Source organism: Camelus ferus, chromosome 35 (assembly GCF_009834535.1).
Source record: "Camelus ferus isolate YT-003-E chromosome 35, BCGSAC_Cfer_1.0, whole genome shotgun sequence".
Taxonomy (NCBI): domain Eukaryota; kingdom Metazoa; phylum Chordata; class Mammalia; order Artiodactyla; family Camelidae; genus Camelus; species Camelus ferus.
In genome coordinates, this window is record NC_045730.1 from 9,122,919 (window position 1) to 9,142,934 (window position 20,016).

Sequence of the window (20,016 nt, forward strand, 5' to 3'; positions counted from 1 at the left end):
GTCAGGCTAACAATTTATTTTTCATCAGTTCTCCTTTTCCTTACACATGTTTAAACAATACATTAACTTGGAATCGTGTTAGGATGCTAGTAAGTGTTTATCAATGCCTTTATTTAATCTTTCATTACCTTTAAAATACTTTTAGTAGACTATGACATTTTTGTATAAACATTTTTTTAAGTGTCCAAGTTGGAAGCTTATGGGTGACTTTTCTCTGACATGATAGTCCGAGGTGGTGACCAGCAGTTTAACAGACTGGGGACGGTGTTGTCAGCTGTGATTCAGCCAGTGGCTGCTGGTTCTGTGTTAACGTTCAGTTACTTAAGTGCAGGCTTTCCTAGTTCCTTGCTATTTTGTTTATTTTATGATTGGTCACATTTCTGGTTCTTCCTGGAGAGCACAGGAGTCCTCAAGTTTGATACACTCCCTAGAAGCTTATGTGATTTTGTTTTATACAGAGTCTACCCTTAAAGAAGTAGGTGAATCACTTTCCTACCAAATATTGACTGCTCAATAGGAAAAATATGACATTTTGGTGACAAGAAAAAGCCTCACAAGTGTCAGTAGAATATTTAAATGTATGCTTTTTTTATTGGCGATGCCAAAAAACAAAGTACTAACACTTGAGTCCGAAGCTATATGTATTCACTTGCTCTAAGTTCTCTGTTTATGAAACGGTCACTAAATAAATCAGTGGAAAGCACCCCAAATATGTACATCTCAACTCTGCCTCTTACTAGCTGGGTGAATTTGGGCAAATAACTGGGCCCCTCTGAGTACCAGTTTCTTTAACGGAAAAGAAATTCATAATAATAAGATTTACATTAGAGGACTAGAGTGAGTACTGAATGGGAAAAACGTGTGAGAAATAAATAGCCTGTTCTAAATAATAGGTCCTCCGTGCAGACTGCTTTCTTTCTGGACATGATATCATTTCATCAGTTTGTCTCTGCAGATGGTCTGTAATTTTATGAGGTAAAGGTCAAGTACATTTAAATTCTACCTGTCTAAGCAACTTGATTGTATACGCAGCAGCAGAAGCTTGTGTAAAGACGAGGTGGCAGGAGAGTGTGAAAGTGTCTGGAACGGCACGAACTTTGGAACAAAGTTTTCAGGTTGTATTGGCACAGCTGTCCCCACCCCTTTGCTGAGCTTTTCTATCCTGGATTTCTTCTCTCTTGTGCCATTGTCCCCAAGACCTCCTTAACAGGGACCACACTCATTCAGAATTTGTATTAATGCAGAGAGGAGGTGGGCTAGAATGAACTCTCAGGGGGCTCTCCATAAGGTTTGTCAGGAAAATTAATCACAAAATCCAGATCTAGAGGGGATATGAATGATGTACTGAAGGAAAAAAAGCTTTCTGTGCACCATTAAGCAGTTGAGAGGCACTCACACACACAAATGTTGGATATGCTAATTGCAAGCTGTTAAATTCTTTTTTCATTGGTTCTCATTACTTTACATTTTTTTTTAATTTAAATTTAATTTAATTTTTAAAAATTTTGTTGGGGGAGGTAGTAATTAGGCTTATTTATGAGTCCTTGATTAGACATATGATTTGCAAATATTCTTCTGTCCTCTGAGTTGCCCTTTTATGTTCTTGTTGGTATCATTTGCAGTCCAAAGTTTTCAATATTGATGTAGTCCAGTTTATTTTTCCTTTTGTTACTTAATGGTTTTGGTGTCATATCTAAGAAACCATCACCTAATTCTTAACGGTACCTTTTGAATAGGTAAAGTTTTAATGGTGGTAAAGTTCAACTTACCAATTTATTTTCTCTTATGGTTTGTGCTTTTTGTGCCCTGTAATGAGAAGTCTTTGCCTACCCCAAGTCTGCAAATTTATTTTTCTAGAAGTTTTAGAGTTTTAGCTTTTCCACTTAGGTCTCTTTCAAGATCAACTTCAAGTTAATTTTTACGTGTGGTGTGAGGTAAGGATGATAGTCATTTTTCCCCCCATAGGGATGTCCACAGTTTCAACACCATTTCTTGAGAAGACTTTTCTTTTCTCAATTAATTACTTTGGCACCTTTGTTAAAAATCTGTTGACTGGCTGGATTGATTTCTAGACTCATTATAATATTCCATTACTCTATATGTGTCCTTTTGTTAATACCACTCTGCCTTATTTACTGTAGTTTCCTCGTAAGTCTTGAAATCAGATAGTGTAGTTCTTTAATTTTATTATTCTCTTAAAATTGTTTTGGATATTCTAGATTATTTACATTTTCCTATAAATTTTACAATTAGCTTACCCTTTACCCCCCAAAAATGCAGTGGGAATTTTGTCTGGGATTGCATTGAATCTGTAGATCACTTTGGGAACAATTGACAACTGAAAAAAAAATCAAGCTTTTCAATCCATACATGACCATTCTCTCCACTTATTTATATCTCCCAGTAAAAGCTCAGCTAACTAGAAAATGTGCTGTGTTTTTTATAGTGGTTTGTGAGGGAGTAAAAAAAATTTACTAAATAATATCAAAGGAAATCACTAAAGCAATCTTAAGCCATTCACAGAAGTGGTCATGTTTCTTTAAGTAATTTTTTTCAACTAATGAAGGAAGGGATGAGCATGTTTTACCAATATTGTGCTCTGTTGTGTTGTACGTACTCCACGTGAGATACAAGTATTTCTAACATTTCTGTATTCCTTTTATCCCATGGTAGCATTAAGATATGTATGACTAGTTAGTTACCTGCTGAGCCTGAAAACTAATGATGAAGCACACTTTCTTCGAAGAAAGTTAATTTAATTCCTGAGCAGCCCAAGACACAAAAATATATGCAGCTTCTGGTGCACAAAGCCATTTGAACAGCTCCCCGTTTGTGGATTGCCGGTGTTAGCTTCACGTGGATATTGTATTCATAATTCATGCAGTGTGTTCCCAGAAACAGTTTTAATCTGAACACAAATTATTACTCCCAACAGAAAATCTTTTCTAAGTAGCCAAGCATAATAATGAAGACAAAAGTGTTTTTGACTACGACACCTTAATATATTTCTATACAAATTACCGAAATGTTATCTCTGTTCACAACAGGCACTAACTGAGAGCTTAGAGGGTCTTTGGCTTCTGTTCGGTATTGGGTGGCTGAGAAGGGGGCTGGGGACACACACGAGGCATGGCCGATGGTCTCCGTGCCTCTCTGTGTGGAAGTCTTCATAATGCACACCACTGCAGCCCTCGAGCTTTGTGCAGGGAGCTCTGGGTCACCAGGGGGTGAGGTGGGGCGCTCCACGCTGAAGAGCTGGTACACAGACACTGAGGAGGCTCGGTGGGATGTGAGGGGCTCGGTCTGCGGAGGTCCAGTCTGTGGGAGGTCCAGTTTGTGAGAAGTGTAGTCTGTGAAGAGGTCCAGCCTGTGAGGATTTAGAATGTCGGGGTTCCAGTCTATGGAGGGCCCATTCTTTGAAGGGTGTGGTCTGGGGGCTGATTCAGTCTATGGGTGTCCAGTTTGTGAGAGATTTAGTCTGTGGAGGGTTCAGTCTGTGAAGGATGCCATCTATAAGGTGCTCAGACTATTGGGATCTGTCTTTGGGGGGGTCACTCTGTATGCGGTTATGTCCTGTGGGGTTTCAATCTGGCCTGGGACATCTTGGTGGGAGGTACGACTGGAGACCTTGGCAGAGGCAAACTCAGTACTTCTGGCTGCAGCAGCTGCTTTTTTGTTATCCTCCAGTTTAATTAATTACTTAATATGTTTCTTTTTTTGTTTTTTCCTGCCACTGGAAAACCTACTGAGATTTGAAGACCTTAGATAGTTAAGAAGGAAAAGATAAAAGCTAACATCCAATATAATCATGAATCGATTTTACTAGGTTCAACTGTGTGACAACATACAGTCATGTTTTTGAGATCTTTTTTTAATGTAAAGCATTTACAACCATAAATTTTCCTCTTAGCTCTGCTTTTGCTGAATCCTGCAAGTTTTGGTATGCTGTGTTTCCATTTTCATTTGTTTCAAGAGGTTTTCTCCTCTCTTTTGTGATTTCTTCTTTGACCCTGGCTGTTTAAGAATGTGTTAATTTCTGCCTATTTGTCAGCTTTCCAATTTTCCTTCTGCCGTTGATTTCTAGTTTCCTTCCATTGTGATTGGAGAAGATACTTTGTATGATTTCAGTATTTTAAAATGTATTTCCTTTTTTGTGTTTTGCGGCCTGACATATCCTGGAGCACATTCCATGTGAATGAGACAAAATGTGCATTCTGCTGTTGTTGGATTGTGTGTTCTGTATGTCTGTTAGGGCTGATTGGTCTGTCATGATATGCAGGTCCTCTATTTCCACACTGATGTTCTGCTTGGCTGTTCCATCTATTATGGAGAGTAACGTATTGAAGTCTCCTATTTTTATAGAGCGCTCTGTTTCTCCATTCAATCCTGCCCACGTTTGCATCGTATATTTTGGAGCTCTGATGTTCGGTACATGTTTGGTACAGGTACTATTTTTCTTGGTGAATAGGACGCTTTTGCCAGTGTATAATATCTTTCTTTGTCTCTTATAAGTTTTGACTTTATATAACCATGTTTTTAAAGCAATCCTGTTTGACAGAAATATTTTTACAGTACTTTTCTAAACATCATCTTACCCATTTTATCTAATTTGAACAAAATTGAACATCTTTCTGAAATTTCTAACGAGCTCTTTAAAGTATGCACGATTTAAAAGTCCCATGCATTATAGAACAATTGTAAAAATTTTGATAAGTAACGTCTGGTCACTAATACTCAAATTTGAGGACCCATAAAAGCACATAAAGAGTAGTTATGCATAGAATATAAAGCATCAGAAACTATCCATTTATTAACTTACACGTTGTACACATATTTATTTGATTTAAGGATACATGTAAAGCTGTAGAGTCAGCAATTGGGGCTTGTCAAATAAAAAACAGCTATCACCATGGACTTCATTGCTTCTAATTCCCTAGTAGATAAACATTTGGGGCTTGTAAAAAGGGTGCCTATGGAGTAATAAATTTCTGAATATATCAGATTAGACATTCTAGTTTGAGATGCCCCCCTGAATTGCAGTTCTATTTGATGACTTATTAAAAGATAAAGACATTCTACTCCAACCAAGCCAATTTCCTCATGCCCTGCAAATAGGATGTGGGTGTTCTGGCCTCAGGTTTTCTCTCATGTCTTCCCAATTTCCTACCCTTCTCAGGCATCTAGACACTCTTTTCTTTTCGAACATAGGCTAAAGCCCTCCTTATCCCACCCAGGCTCCCTAAAGCCTCTCTTTGTACCAGCCCTTCAGCCTGGAGCACAGCTCCCCTCCCCACCCCACCCTGTGCTCGGCACATCCATCTGGCTAGCCCTAATCACCCTCCACACAAAGACGTCTCCTCCACCAGAACCTTCCCTGTGACACCAGAGCATCCTGCAAGAACCTTGAGGAAAGCAAGTCATTGTATACGACTGCTCCTCTTTTTTTTTTTTTTTTTTTGCTGGGCCAGGTGTTTATCGATGAAGGAAAGTGCTGGCTCCAGGCCCTCAGCGCCCAGCCGGCCAGCAGGCACACAGGGCCGGGCGCTCAGCCTGCAGCAGGAGGGTCTCCGTATGGGCGTGCGGGCAGTAGGCCGTCCCCCGCAGGTCCTGCCGGGCGCGCTGCACGAACCCGAGAGCGTGGCAGCCACGCGCCGGCGGCTCTGCGCGGGGACGGCGCTCCCGGCGGCGGGCTCAGCGCGGGCCTGGGTGCCCAGCAGCTCGACGACGACGCTCAGCAGCAGGAGCAGCAGCAGCCTCGGAGGCGGCGGCGACCTCGGGGGCCTGCACCGCGGCGTGGGTGGGGGGCCATGGCCGAGCGGAGGGAGCCCAGGCGCCCTCGGTTCAGGGACCCCGCGGCAGCAGCGCTGGCGACTCGGGAAGACGTGCTGCGTCCGGCGCCAATTGCTCCTCTTTATTTTGCTCTGGGTCCAGCAGATGCTGTGGCCAGCCCTGCATGTGACGGCCAGCCCTGCGCGTGGCTGCCAGAGAAAGTGTCCCGGCAGCAGAACGGCCGGTATGGGATGGGAGTGAGCAGATGCGGCCTGTGGTAGTGGCAGACCAGGGGGCCTGGCCGGGGAGGCTGGATGAGGGCAGGTGAGCAGGTGCAGCAGAAGGGCTCCCAGGAGAGTGGGGGGCCATGCCAAGTGGGGGCCTGGGTTCAGGAGGAGGAAGCAGGTAACAGGGAAGAGGTCTGAGGGGAGAGCTCTAGAACACTCCAAAGTTTACTGCGGTCAAGCTGCATTTACTTTTCAGTGGTTACATCCTGGCCTGCCAATTTAAATCCAAGCCCCTGCAGGGCAGAAACCATTGAGTCATGGGATGTAGCCCATGGTAACCTTGGAAATAATCTAATCCCACCCCAGCTTCTGTCCTTTTGAGAGAATCACCGCCCCTTCCTTGGAACCATGGAAATCCGAATGGTTTTTCAGGCTATGTCATGGGAAAAGTTGAGGCTACTAGGAGTGAAGGTGTAAACTCCGTCACTTTTCCTGTTTGGGAGGTTTTGTCAGGGATGCGGAAGGAGACTGGGGGGCGATCTCACAGGGCGTATTTGGGAACCTTTTGGAATACTGCAACTGGAAAGAGCAAGGGTCCGGGGCTGGGGGCCACGGATGCCAGGCTCCCTCCTGCCTCCTATGAGACAGATCAGCCTGACCTCGCTGGGTCTGTCCGTAAAGCAGGGGGTTCTTGTTGTTTAGGGCACTTGTCCTAGACAAGCCTGAGGTTTCAGGTCTCTGTGGCCTTGCACTTCATCTGCTGTCCCTATTTCCTCAGCGCAAAACTCCAAGAAACAAGTGCTGACAGTTAGAAATCCACTAGTTGAGTTTTCTGCATTCACTAGCTCAGTCTCTCCGTTTCCCAAGATGATATTTCTAAAACCGTGTCTTATCTCTTTGAATCCATGGGGCTTTATAAATAAGGCATGTTGGTGACAAGTGCTGACTTGGCATCCCTGATGAATGTAGGAAATTCGATTTCACACATGGCAGGGCGAACGGGAAAGGCTAGGGCCGTAGAGAGGTCCTCTGGTTCCGGTTTTGAAGCAGGTGTTTAGAATTCTGCTAGATTTCCCCATTGCCACATCTAGATGATTAATTTTACATCTTGAAATGAAAACCCTTGCTCCTTTGTGGCTCAGACTCTCAAGCTCTGTTCTTGGCCAGATTTTCTTGTCTCTACCAGCTCCCCATTTTTTTTCTTCCAGTTTTATTTATTTGTTTATTTTTCTTCTTCCAGTTTTATCGAGATAGAATTGACAGGCAGCACTGTCCACGTTTAAGGTGGACAGCATAATGATTAGATTGATGTACATCATGAAGTGATGATTGCAATAAGTTTAGTTAAACATCCATCATTTCATATCAGCACAAAATTAAAGAAACAGAAACATTCTTTTTCTTGCGATGAGAACTTTTAGGCTTTACTCTCTTAGCAACTTTTATATGTAACATACAGCAGTGTTAATTATATTTATAACATACATTACATCCCTAGTACTTGTTTATCTTGTAACTGGAAGTTTGTACTTTTTGACTCCATCTTCTTTTATACACTAAAGACTTTGGTGTCTGACACAGCGACTTCTACCCCCTCCTTCAGTGATTGGGATGACGAGTATGGTACTCTCAGTGTCCCTGTGGACAACCCACGTGATAACCTTTAGTGGTTTTCAACACCTCCTCTCCTATCACACAATCCCATAGACACTTTCTAGAATGGTGTTCCCCAGAACTATTTCGGCTCTATAATCTTAATCTTCACCAGCCTATATGTCTGTTTTCAGCCTCGCTGACAATAGTACCTCAGTTTTTTAATTTACCTCTTCTTTGGTATGATTGAGAACCCCCCAATGACTCCTTCCTCGGGCTTCCTTATCCAGTCTAAACCCTTCCAGTATCCCCCATGGTCACTTCCCTGCGAGCATCCTTCTTTGTCTGCTATATCCACCTTGCAGACGCAAAACTTGGCATCAGTGCAAGTGCCTGCATCCTCAGCCCCTACGTCAGGGCTACTGGGCACCACTGGAGGATAGCACACATTCGGGTGGCTTGGAGCTGCTAGAAATTAAATGTTCCCCAGTCTCACCCCAGTCCCAGCACTGCTCAGCTCTCCTTTCCTGTGGTTCTGGTGAGATTCTTCTTCCATTCTTTTGTTTTCCACTTTCTCCAGACATTGTTTTTCTAAGCTACCTAATGCTCCATCCACTGGATATTAGAACTGTATGAGCCTGTAAGGATGGTACTTTGTAAATTGATATAAAGACACTAAGATGGTATCAAACTTCTTTGAAAACAAATGCCCCATATTTTGGTCATCTTGGTTAAAAAACAGTTGGAAATCTTTAATCAAAATATTCAACAAGTTCAGTGCAAAAAAAAAAATAAAGCAGCTTTTGATGTTTTCAGCAAATTGCACTTACTTGGAAAACAAAACTTAAAACACATCCCTACCAAAAAAAAAAAAAAAAACCCCCCACATCCCTACAAAAGAAACTGAACAAATTACATGATGAGAGCTCAGATAACGTAGAAGAGTTTTGACAGTCTGTGATTGTGCTTTGGAATAACTCAACCTGTGGGCGGTGTCTTGGTGGAGCTCCTATTTTTAATTGGATAATTTTATGTCCATTATGCAGTATTCAAATGTTGAGAAACATTTAAAAAGTCATCAGTAGAGACAATTTATTTGACAAGGTTTGTCTTTTCTAAGTACTCATCAAAGAAAGGTAGTATTTATCCAAGAAAGAGAGCAAAATGACAGTAACTATTAAAAAGATAATTGGGCTGAAATACTTACATATTTTGATTTAAAATTGACAATGTAGAATATTTCTGTTTAGCAGGATTTGCCCTGAATGTACTAGGTGTTGAAGCACTTATATAGAGAGCATTTTCCAAGTTAAAAACATTATGGTTAACAGCAAAGATTCTATTGAAGGTGTCCACAGTTTCAAACTTACTGATTGTAAAATGTAACTTTGAAGATTATAAGCAATGTTATAAAAACTGAAAATGAAAAATCCATGTAGAAAAAAGTGAATTCTTCAGATCTGGATTTGGAGAGGGATATGGATTTAAAATTGATTAAAATACATGAATATGTGCTAAGAATAATTATTCTGCTTGCAGTATTTTCTGATATTCAGGCAATCAACAGAAAAAAGGTTAAAAGAAACTTCTAACATACATGGATAATAGTTATTTTAATTTTTTTGGACATAAGTTCATTTTAAGAAAGTTATTAAGCAAAATTCTTTTTATAGGCCAAACAGTGTGATAAACCAGTTGTCATTCCATAAATAAAAATGTCAGGCATTATTTGGTTCTATTAACTTCGGTGGCTTCTTTCACTCTCTGAATGGCCTGGTTGGATACTAATTTATGCAACAGTTTTAGCCATGATACTCCTTTTTTTTTTTTTTGAATTGAAGTATGGCTCATTTACAATGTTGTGTTAGTTTCTGGTGTACCGCAGAGTGATTTGATTTTATATATATACATATATATATATATATGTATAACTTTTCAGAATGTTTCAATTATAGGTTATTACAAGGTATTGAATATAGTTCCCAGTGCTCTACAGTAGGATCTTGTGGTTCATCTACTTTATATATAGGAGTGTGTATCTGTTAATCCCAAATCCCTAACTTACCCGCCCTTTTCCCCTTTGGCAATCATAAGTTTGTTGTCTATTTCTGTCTTGTAAATAAGTTCATTTGTATTATTTTTCTTACATTCCACATATAAGTGATATCATATGATTTTGTCTTTGTCTGACTTGATAATCTGATCAATGATAATCTCTAGGCATCCATGTTGCTGGAAATGGCAAAATTTCATTCTTCTTTATGGCTGACTAGTATTCCATTGTATATCTATACACATCTTCTTTTGTGATACTCTTTCTTACCTGCCTTCTCTCTAGGAACAAAACCAGTCCTTCATGTCTTTTTTCACTGTCCCATTTATAAATGATTTTATCATACTCCTTCTGCTCTTAGTTGCTCACACATCTTGTTCCTCTAACTGTAAGTTCCCTCAGAACATTGTCTCTGTTATTTGTGCATTCTCAAGGTTTATCTCAAGGTTTATCCCAATACCTGGTCCATAATAATGATTATTAAGCAAATGAATTTAGGAATCTAAGGTGGTTTTTGTAGAACACCCCTAATAAGCTAACCTATCTGTAAACATTTGTATTCAACATCATACCTTGTTTTTCATCACCCCTCCAATAACCATTTATTCGGACCCCTGGTGACTAAGCACATGAGACTGAAAGCATTTCAGGGCAGCTACACGTGAGATTTTCACTCATAATGGATGCAGGAGTGAACTCTAAAAGGGGTGAGGTTGCACTGCATACAGATTTGACATCTACCTTTAAAACAAACCGATGATGCATAAGGAAGATGCATCATTAAGAAGGGGAATTTCTTGTCTGCGTGAATGTGATGTATGCAGGTGTTACTCATACACAAACCACAGAGCCCATTGGCTGGTCTGTAAGTCTTACGAGAAGTTGGAGAGGCTTCTGTCCAGGGACCGGGCTGTAGCAGAAAGGGTTTTCTAATACAGTGATGTTTTAAGAAACCCTCATTCTCCCTGGAAGAGTGGAGTTCCCTTAGTCAGCAGAAGCTTTCGATGTACCAGTGACATCTATCCATCTCTGTGGGGTCAGACGGGATGGGGCGGAGGCGGTGTGGGGAGAGAAATTGTGTCGGGTCAGACATGAAGTCAGTGCATTAGGAAGTCAGCATTTCAGAACACTTCCTGCTGACTTAAGCCAAGTTCTTTGGAAGAAGGGACCCCAGCTATTTTAGGTTATAAACCCTTGGTAAATGTCCTTAAAGAGGGTGGCCAAATCTTTTAGACATTCCTGAGATGAGAGATTATTAATTCATGTGTCTAAATACTTAAAAACATGCAAATAATGGGATTGTTCTAAAGTGACATTTAAATGACTGCTCATTTTAAAAATTACATCACTATGTGGCTTGAACAAGTTAACATGTGAAGATGATACAATCTGTCAGCTTCTTGTGTAAATATATGTCACACTTTCTCATTTATCATCCTTATAATGAAAAGAAAAATCTAAGAGAATATATTCAGAAGATATTGGGGATTGGTGGAAAAAATTTTCAAATCATGGTGCTTTTTATTTATTTGGGGTTGGTTTGGGGTTTTGGGGGGGTTGTTTGTTTTGTTTGGTTTTGGTGTCTAGGTCTCTAAATTCTGGAAATACAGGCAATCTGAAATAGGTTACCTTTTACTTTGTAAAATAAATACTTATCTAGGGTGATTACTGTGTAATACTCCAGGTAGAAGTGGGGATGGTGTCGCTGTCTCCTGAGATTCCAACAAGGACTATAAGTGAACCAAGTTTTTAAAGGTGCCTGAAGCGTTGAACCTTGTCTTCGAAGGTTATCTAAAAATAGTCATTGCTAACTTCACTGTACCAGAACTGTGACCTTTAGTGTAGACACGTGTTAGAACTATTTAGAAACATAAGACATGCCTGAGTTTTAGCAGTCTTTTTCAAGGACTCGGTGCTAAGGATTGTCCCCTCCCATTTGGAAGAGCCACCAGAAATCAATAACCACACTATTAACTTTGCTCAAATATCCACCTTCCCAAGAAGTGTGTTTACTGAACTGAGTAAATTGACCCAGGCCCTTTATGAAGAGCCTGAGTTGCTCATCCTTTGTTTCCAGGAATAGTTCTCCAGCCACTGAATTATGCAAATTTATGTTTGGAAAAGTCATCCCCAGTCCCTCTAGGCAGTGACTCACTGTCTTCAGTTCTCAGTCATCCCAGGCTTGATTTACAGGGAGGAGATGGTGTTTTCGAGTAATGGAAACAAAGTTATGGAAGATGAAGGGCTGGTGGGTGCCCAGAGGTGGATGGACCTGCACCTTGAGAACAGCTGAGTGGGCAGTAATAAGAATTTCAGACTCTTCAGGGAAGTTTTGCAGGAGATGATGAAGGCTAGGCTGCTTTTGCCCTTCAAATGTATCTTCTTTTGTTCCATCACCTCCCAGCTACAGCCCCCTCACCCCCACCCACTCTGCATATGATCCAGAGAGCTGGTGCATTCCCCGTGCAGAGGGAGAATCAGCTTTTTGGGTTAGAGTAACAATGAGTAACAGCGAGTAACAGCCAGATCCCTGCAGTGGCAGTTACACAGGGACGGCTTGTTTCTAAGGTCCTGATCAGCCTATTTAGAAGTTAACATTGTTCACACATCGAAATTTATATCATTTTTGCCAATTACATATATGGAAGTATTATGGGCTGGATGAGGTTAGTTCCTATGTGCTGATGTGGGCTGGTTGTGAAGGCACAGTGTTAGTGAATAAGCAATGCGCATAACATTATGTAGCACGTGCTCTTCTTCATGGTTTTAAACAAGATCACACAGGTTAGGTGGACACATATATGCTTATATGTACAGGAAGTCCCTGGAGGAATATTCTGAAAACTGCTAGGAGTTGATTCTTGGAGGAGAGCATGGGTATTTAGGAAGAAAATTTATTTTTTAATAAATACCCTCATATACTATTTGAATTTCTTTTTTTAACCATTTTTGTTTTTAAATTAAAGGACCCCATTTGTACTTATTCCCAGGGTTTTAAGACTTCATTATAAACCCCCTACAGATCTTTAAGAGCCTTTGGGTCCTTTAGCAGACTGGATCTTTCCCTGCCAAACTAGAAGAGTAATTATTTTGCTTCCACCAATAATTTTTTTCCACAGTAATTATTTTGCTTCCACCAATTGAGAATCGATTGTCAATATGACAGCAAATTCTATCTTTCTGACATAATCAGAGCCGGAATCTTCCTCCGTGAAGATGTGATTGAGCGAGAGGCAGTTACACTGATGCATAATATCAGACCCTAAATGAGAAAAGATCTGGTGCAGTGCATTTTCAGAACAGATTCATTTTTAATATCAGCCTTCAGTTCTGAGCCCTTAATGATTTGGGTCTTTAATTATCTCACTAAACCATTTGTATTGGTTCAGGATCAGCTTTTCTTTTTGATTTATTGAGTCGATGCTCAGGAAAAAATATTGCACCATCTATTTTGACAAAGAGCCTTTCAGCACGACACCCCCTGTGTTGTGCCCCTAAAATTGTGTGCCAGAAATGTTTGCATCTGTTCTCTCTCTCCTGAGTTTTACATTTGCAGTAGATTAAAGATGCTGTTTAATCTCCATTAGAACTTTAATATATGATTATGGAACCTTTGTGAATTTATGAGCATCTAATTTTGTTGTCATGTGAGATGGTTGATGTCTGGCTGGGACTGGTGCCTCAGTCTTAACAGAATTAAATTTTCTCATGATCAAATCACTAGACTAAACCGAAGGCCTCTGTGTGTATACAGCATAGGAGTGTCCAAACCAAAGATCTTAGGCATCGGGCTAGAACAGGAGACCACATTTGCCCCAGTGCAAGCAAGGGAGTGAGCAGATGATGAAATACAGGCCTGTTCTCTTGATTCTGGAGATGAATAAAGAGGGGAGCGCCGAAGGTAGCAGCTGCTGGGGGCTGCCAGAGCCACGAAGCTTGGCTTTCCCATTGAAGAACTGGATGCTGTAGCAAACTGTGCTCTTCTGACAATTACCCTCATGTTCCTCCTGACAACGTCTCAGGAACATCTCGGCTCCTTAGCCCAAGAACAGTGTGTTTCAGTTCTTGTGATTTTGAGACTTTTGTGACTTTGAGCCTGGCCGTAGGTACATTTGATTAATGACATACACACACACACACACACACACACACACACACACACACACACACAGCCTCTGATGGGTTAAAGTTGGCTGAAAACTAATTCCTGCTCACCAGAAATGGACATTACAAAAATCAGTTGGGGATTAAGGTAAATGCAGCATCATTTCAATCCAGGCTCTGCTCAGAAAGGATCTTCATGTTCTCATTCTGTTTTGTTAGGTCAGAAAACACCATGGTGATGCACATCCCGTTGTTTTCCAGAGTAGCCCTTCAGGGGCTGTTTAGTTCCTTCCCGACCTGGCATCGCTCCTGGCCACTAGGTGTACGGGTGGCCTGTGGCTCAGTTGGCAGAGGTCCCTTTGGCAGGAAAGACTGACTCAGTGTAATGGCATCTGGCCACACATATCTGCTTTCATCCTTTAAAAAAAAAAAAAAATCAACAGTTGATTGATTTAAGAATAAACACAAACCAATCACTAATTGCTAACCTCTGTTTGGCTTCTCAAAGATGAATCATGAAGAAAAAGATCTTAAGAATTACGAGCAACTCAACAGAATTCGGTGCCCTCGTATTTCAGCTTCAGTATTGGTAGTTGTCCCTGCCGTGTTTGGGAAGAAAACCCATCCAGAATCCCTTAGATACACAGGTCAGGGAGGTGGTGCTAGAATTCCTTTAATTTCCAAAACGCTTACAGCTTTTGCTTGTCCTCAGATTTCTCTATAATGAGTGATATCCTTTTAGATTTTTTAGGAGACTGTTTACACTTCTGAGGAGAGGAAGCACTGAGTTCCCTTCTTAACCATCTTATATAACCCTTTAGAAGAGCGGGCTAATGCCCTCCCCCAGCTTGCCTTCCTGCTTCCGACAACTTGGGTTAAACTGAAAAGAAGAGAGATTATGACCACTGTATGGGGTGACTCTATTTTTCCCCTGAGGAGGTTTCCCTAGCAACCAACTTCCATAATTCACTCACGTCTCCTCTCCTACCCACCCCCGCCCCTTTCAAACAGCTTCATGTCTATTGGTTACACATACTCATTGACCAAACAAAGTATACTCTTTAATAACCTACTTCTCCTCGTGGCAGTTTGACAGCCTGCTTCATGAAGAGGTTTGACTCCTCTCCCACCCCGATCTAAAATTTAAAATACAGTGAAGCTGAAAACTCTGTTAAAAAACAGATATAAAGTGGTTTCCTCACAAAAGCGTAGATACTAGGAAGTGGTTTGAACTGAGCCTACTATGTATAACTCTAAAAGTCTTTACGTTCAGTTTAACATTAAGTAGAAACCAAATGAAGCTTACATTTTGTCATTTTTATGGCGCATTCTGATTCAGGGGTTCACAATTTCATTGAAAGATTGAAAGTAAACAAGACATTAATGCACAGAGAACTCTCCGATGTGCAGAGATCATGGATGCTGAGAGATGTTTAGATAGTTTTACAATTTGGTCTTGACAGTAGCTCCGCCCTGTACTCTGTGCTCTGAGGACTGGTCGGTTCTTTCTGATGTCCGTTTGGACCTGTTAGCTTCACTCAGGTGTCGCCACGATCACAGGGGTTACGTGACCATAGACCTGATGAGAGTCATGGGGAACTGGCAGAAATCTACGAGAGCTCCCGTGTATCGAGCACTTCTGTGCCAGTCACTGTTCCATGCACTGTTTGTGCACTGTCTTCTTTTAATATCTCAGTGCCTGTTCCTGAAGGCAACTCAAGTCCCATCTCCCTGTGATAAGAGGTCAACACCATTGCTTCGTGATGCAAACGATCACACCTGTGTGGCTGAACCACTCATTCTGGAAACAACAAAGAGGGTGTCAGGAAACTTCTTCCTTTCCCCCCAGATTCTTGAAGACTGTCTTCAAAGTGATGCTTGAAACAGACAAAGGTCCAAGGTGGATAGGGCCATCCTGAAATTGGGCTGATGCGTGAAATAGATGTTAGAAGCAGAGACATTGAACAGATGGAAAGGCAGTCCAGTGACAGTATGAATGGACATTTGTGAAAGGGGATGGAAAGCCTATGGACAAAAGGGGTTAGAGATCTGGCATAGGGCTCCGTTTCTCTGCAGTTTAATGTGCGACATTATTGAATAAAATGAAGAGGAGGAGAGGGACACCTTCCATAACCAAATCAATGTTTGCATCCTGTGAGTGTCGATAGAAATTGATGCTGACTCCTCTGTAGCTGTGGGACCACCCTGACCTTTTGGTCTAGCTCACTTGGGTGCCTGTCACTGACATAGTTCAGTAGTGTCACCTTTGACTCCAAAGAGAGATGAGACAGGCCTGGCTGCTCCTGTTTTGCTCGTTTTTAAAAAGTTATTTTGATTGAAGTATAGTTGATTTACAGTGTTGTGTTGCTCATTTTTTTTTAAAAGTAAAGTTATTTAAACCAAATGGTTGAACTCTTTTCCTTTGTCATAAAGGGCCATGTTAACAAGGTTACCTGTTTGATTTCATGCATTGGTAATTTTATTTCCCCTTCACAGCTATTTCTGTATTTTGATACAGCTGTTCAGTTCAGCTGCAAAACTAGCCCATTCAGTCACCTGGTAGTAGAGTGTGGCCTGTTTCTTGCTGACTGGAATAGAGGCTGTTAGTACATGGTGATTTGTGTGATGTGTGATACTGATGCAAGACGAGTAAGGGGACAGAAGGGAGAGCTCAGAAAATAGACCCCCTTCCCAGTTACAAACTCATGTGTGTATCAGAATACACACATGCACTCACACACACACACAATTTGGTATATGTTAAAGAAAATATTTCAGACCAATGTGGATGGTAGATTATTTAATAAATAGTGCTAGTGATTTAGGAAATAGATCTCTACCTTGCTTCTTCACAGAAAATAAATTCTAGTTGTCCCAAAGATATAATTGTAAAATAATGAAATAGTAAAATACTAAATATCATACTACTTTTTATCACACTGAGTTGTGAAACCCTTTCTAAGCTTGATCTAAAACTCAGAAGCCATGAAGAATAATATTGATAACTTTAACTACGTGAAAATAAGAAATAAAACTTCTTATGGCTGAAAGCAATTTAAAAAGTAGAGGGCAACAGGAAAAAAATATTTGCAAAACACGTAACTGACCAAGTGTTAATTTTTGTATTAATTAAGGTGCAGATCAACAAGAAAGGTGTAAGCCATTTAAATAGAAAAATGGGCAAGAGACTGAACTAGCAATTTCCGGAAGAGAAATGCATTCATTGTCTCAGTGCACAGGGACTGAGCATCGCCTGCCGTGGTAGGGGCTGGGAATTAGCAGTGAGCATGGCTGTCATCCTGCCCCATGGAGCTTACATTCTCGTGGGGTAACAGACAATAAACACAACATAAATGCGTTAGCGAGAAAATAGCACGTTGGTAAAGTGGTATGGGGTGACATGACAGTGTATCAACTGTGTGTTTCTGAAGTTTTGACATCTTGGGCCCTTGCTGGAGAGATAGCCCCTCCCAGCATTCGCCAATTCCTAGAGATCATACGGGATCACCTGTGATCACGCCATCTGTATTCAGACCAGCCCATCCAGAACCCACCCCCTAACTGCCTCCTCCCCCAGGGGGCTCTTACTCTCAGGAACATTACTCCTCTCACTCCTGATCCCCCAGGGCAGATAATTTTAGACAGTCCATACAGCCTAGAAATTAGCCAACTAAAATGATTCATCACTGAAATTATTCAGACTAGCCAATCCCTAAACCTGCTTGCCCTGCCTCGCCCGTTCCCTCCACGGCCCCTGTAATAATGGGTGATTTTTTTTATATTTATCTATATATATATTTATATTTATCTATAGTTTTATACAATTACTATGTGTTATTTAATGCTTTAAAATATTTAAGAGAGTTTTTCAAGTGTTGAGATGGCTGAACGAAAGACATGCTAGTGTATTCCAGATTTATTCTCCTCTCTGTACCCCCTAATCCCCCTAAATTTAGTTGCCCTCATTAAAATGCCAGGGAGTTAATGTTTTCTATTTGAAAAAATAAGTTTTGTAATGACTGGATATTACAGGACTCATTCATTTACAAGTATTAGCTACCCAGTTCACACTGGATTAAGCACAAAGTATTGCTTCAAAACTAAGTCAACAGGGGTAAAACTCGCTTTTGACACAATTGGATTTCAGTCCAAATCTGTTTCCATCCTTTGGTTCTGTGTCCTCTTGGGTTCTTTATTTTTTAGGCAGTTCTTCCAGCTGACAGTGCTAGACTCATCTCTTTACGCTGTAGAAGAACTCTCCTTTTCCCCAAAGTTCCAGCAGAAGGCAGGGTAGGAACTCATTGCCTGCTTGTCCCTTAGACACCCTCTTGAATGCCAGGCACTGGGACAGAGCAACGGCTGTGGTTTCCATCACTGCAGTGTTGGGACTAGGGTCCTGGCCTGAACTTGCCTGGCCTTTGCCAAAGCTCCCCTCCTAGAGACTCAGCCAAAACCCTGCCCCAATCACGAGCTAAAATTCTATTTCCAATTGGGTGGGTTCCCTGACTTACCCAGACCTGGCCCCTTGAGTACTGACTTCCTGGATCCTGCCCCATCTCACTCTCTTAGACACTGACATTTAGATGTTGGCTTCTGTATTAGTTCCTTATTGCTGCTAAAACAAATCACCACGAAATTGGTGACTGAAAACAACGCATAGATTATCTTACAGTTCTAGAAGTGAGATGTCCTAAATGAGGGTCACTAGGCTAAAACCAAAGCATCAGCAGGGCTGCATTCCTCCTGGAGGGGCCAGAGGAGAATCTGATTTGTTGCCTTTTCCAGCTTCTGGAGACCACCAACCCCTCTTGGTTCCCAGCCCCTTCCTCCACCTTCAGAGCCACCAGTGTAACATCCTCCTCTCTCTTCCATGATAACTCCTTCTCTAGCTCTTTTCAGGACCCTTGTGATTAATTTGAGCCCACCTGCATATTCCAGGCTCAATGCCCCACCACCAGATCCTTGATTTAACCACATCTGCAAAGTCCATTTTGCCACATCTCCTGACAGACTCTCAGGTTGTGGGGGTGAGGACATGGACAAGTTTGGGGAGCCACTGTTCTGACCATCCCAACCCCCATCCTCAGGGCCTTCCTTTAGCTTCATCCCTGCTCCCCCCTTCCCCTCCATGGTCCTGTGGCCACTGCATTATGAGAACAGCGTTGCTAGTTTAATTCTTTTAAGCAGAAGGTGATATTTCACATCAGGTAACAGGGCACATGCTTTGGTTACCGTGGAGTGCCTTGTAGTTGTCTGAACACGCACAAGGGCGTACAGACCCCCTGACGGATGCTTTTCTTGGCAGTTATGACCACATTTTGATTACTCCTGATTGAGGTGCTGGAGTCCTGCCCACCTCTAAATGTACCGTTCTCTGATACAATCCATGCAACAATGTAGTCAATTAAAAAATAAAGGAATGTTTCATCTCTTTGGAAATCCTGCCGTATTTTTGACCAATGAAAGAGACATGGAGCTTGAATATTTCCCAGATTTTTTTTTCAGTAAGTGCCCTGGGGTGAAAAAGCATGAAAATTGCTGCTTTACAATGATCTCAGGAGTCTGAATGCCTGAAGAAATACCCATCTACTGAAGTTATATATTCATATTCATGTTCAACAGTAATTGTCTTAATAGATGAAAATGTCATTCTCTACAAGCTGTCACTTACTGACTAAATTCTACTTGTAATTCTTGATGTTCTTCATTATATTTGGAAACATAAGAACTTTCAACTCAGTAGAACAAGTAGTTCTAGTAACAAATTTCAAATTCTTGCTTTCCTGGGAAAATGGGGCTTCGAAGGAAACAGCTCATAAGGTTCTGTCAGTTTTATGTAAATACACAGTTTGGGGTTAGAAATGGCTCCATCTTGGCAGTGTTGGTTAATATTCCAGGATATTTATCTGTGTGGATTTTTCAGAGTGGATCAGTTCCCAGATAAGCAGTTTGTTGTTGTTACACTAAGGTTACTTTTCACTGAATTTAGGGAAAAAATAATGCTAAATTCAATACTGTTTGTAGTGAAAAACAGGCTACCTTAGGGTAAATGGTGCAGTCCCACGGCAAGGGGTAGGAATAATACAGGGATTCACCCAGAGTTTAGAGGAAATGACAGAATTAGACTTGGGTTAAATAGTCCTAAAATTTCTCAAAATGTTTTTACCTTTCGTACGTCCTAAAACCAGAACAACAGTTCAGAATTCTCTAAGGACCAGGAAATGATTCTCTACTTTTAACCTCGTGGTGTGCTAGTCTTTGCTACATAAA

At 41.2% G+C, this 20,016-nt stretch overlaps 1 protein-coding gene across 1 annotated transcript in view; it reads left to right on the forward strand.

The window, feature by feature from the left end:
- Positions 1 to 20,016, forward strand: part of CAMK1D (calcium/calmodulin dependent protein kinase ID) — a 343,527-nt gene that overhangs the window by 219,429 nt on the left and 104,082 nt on the right.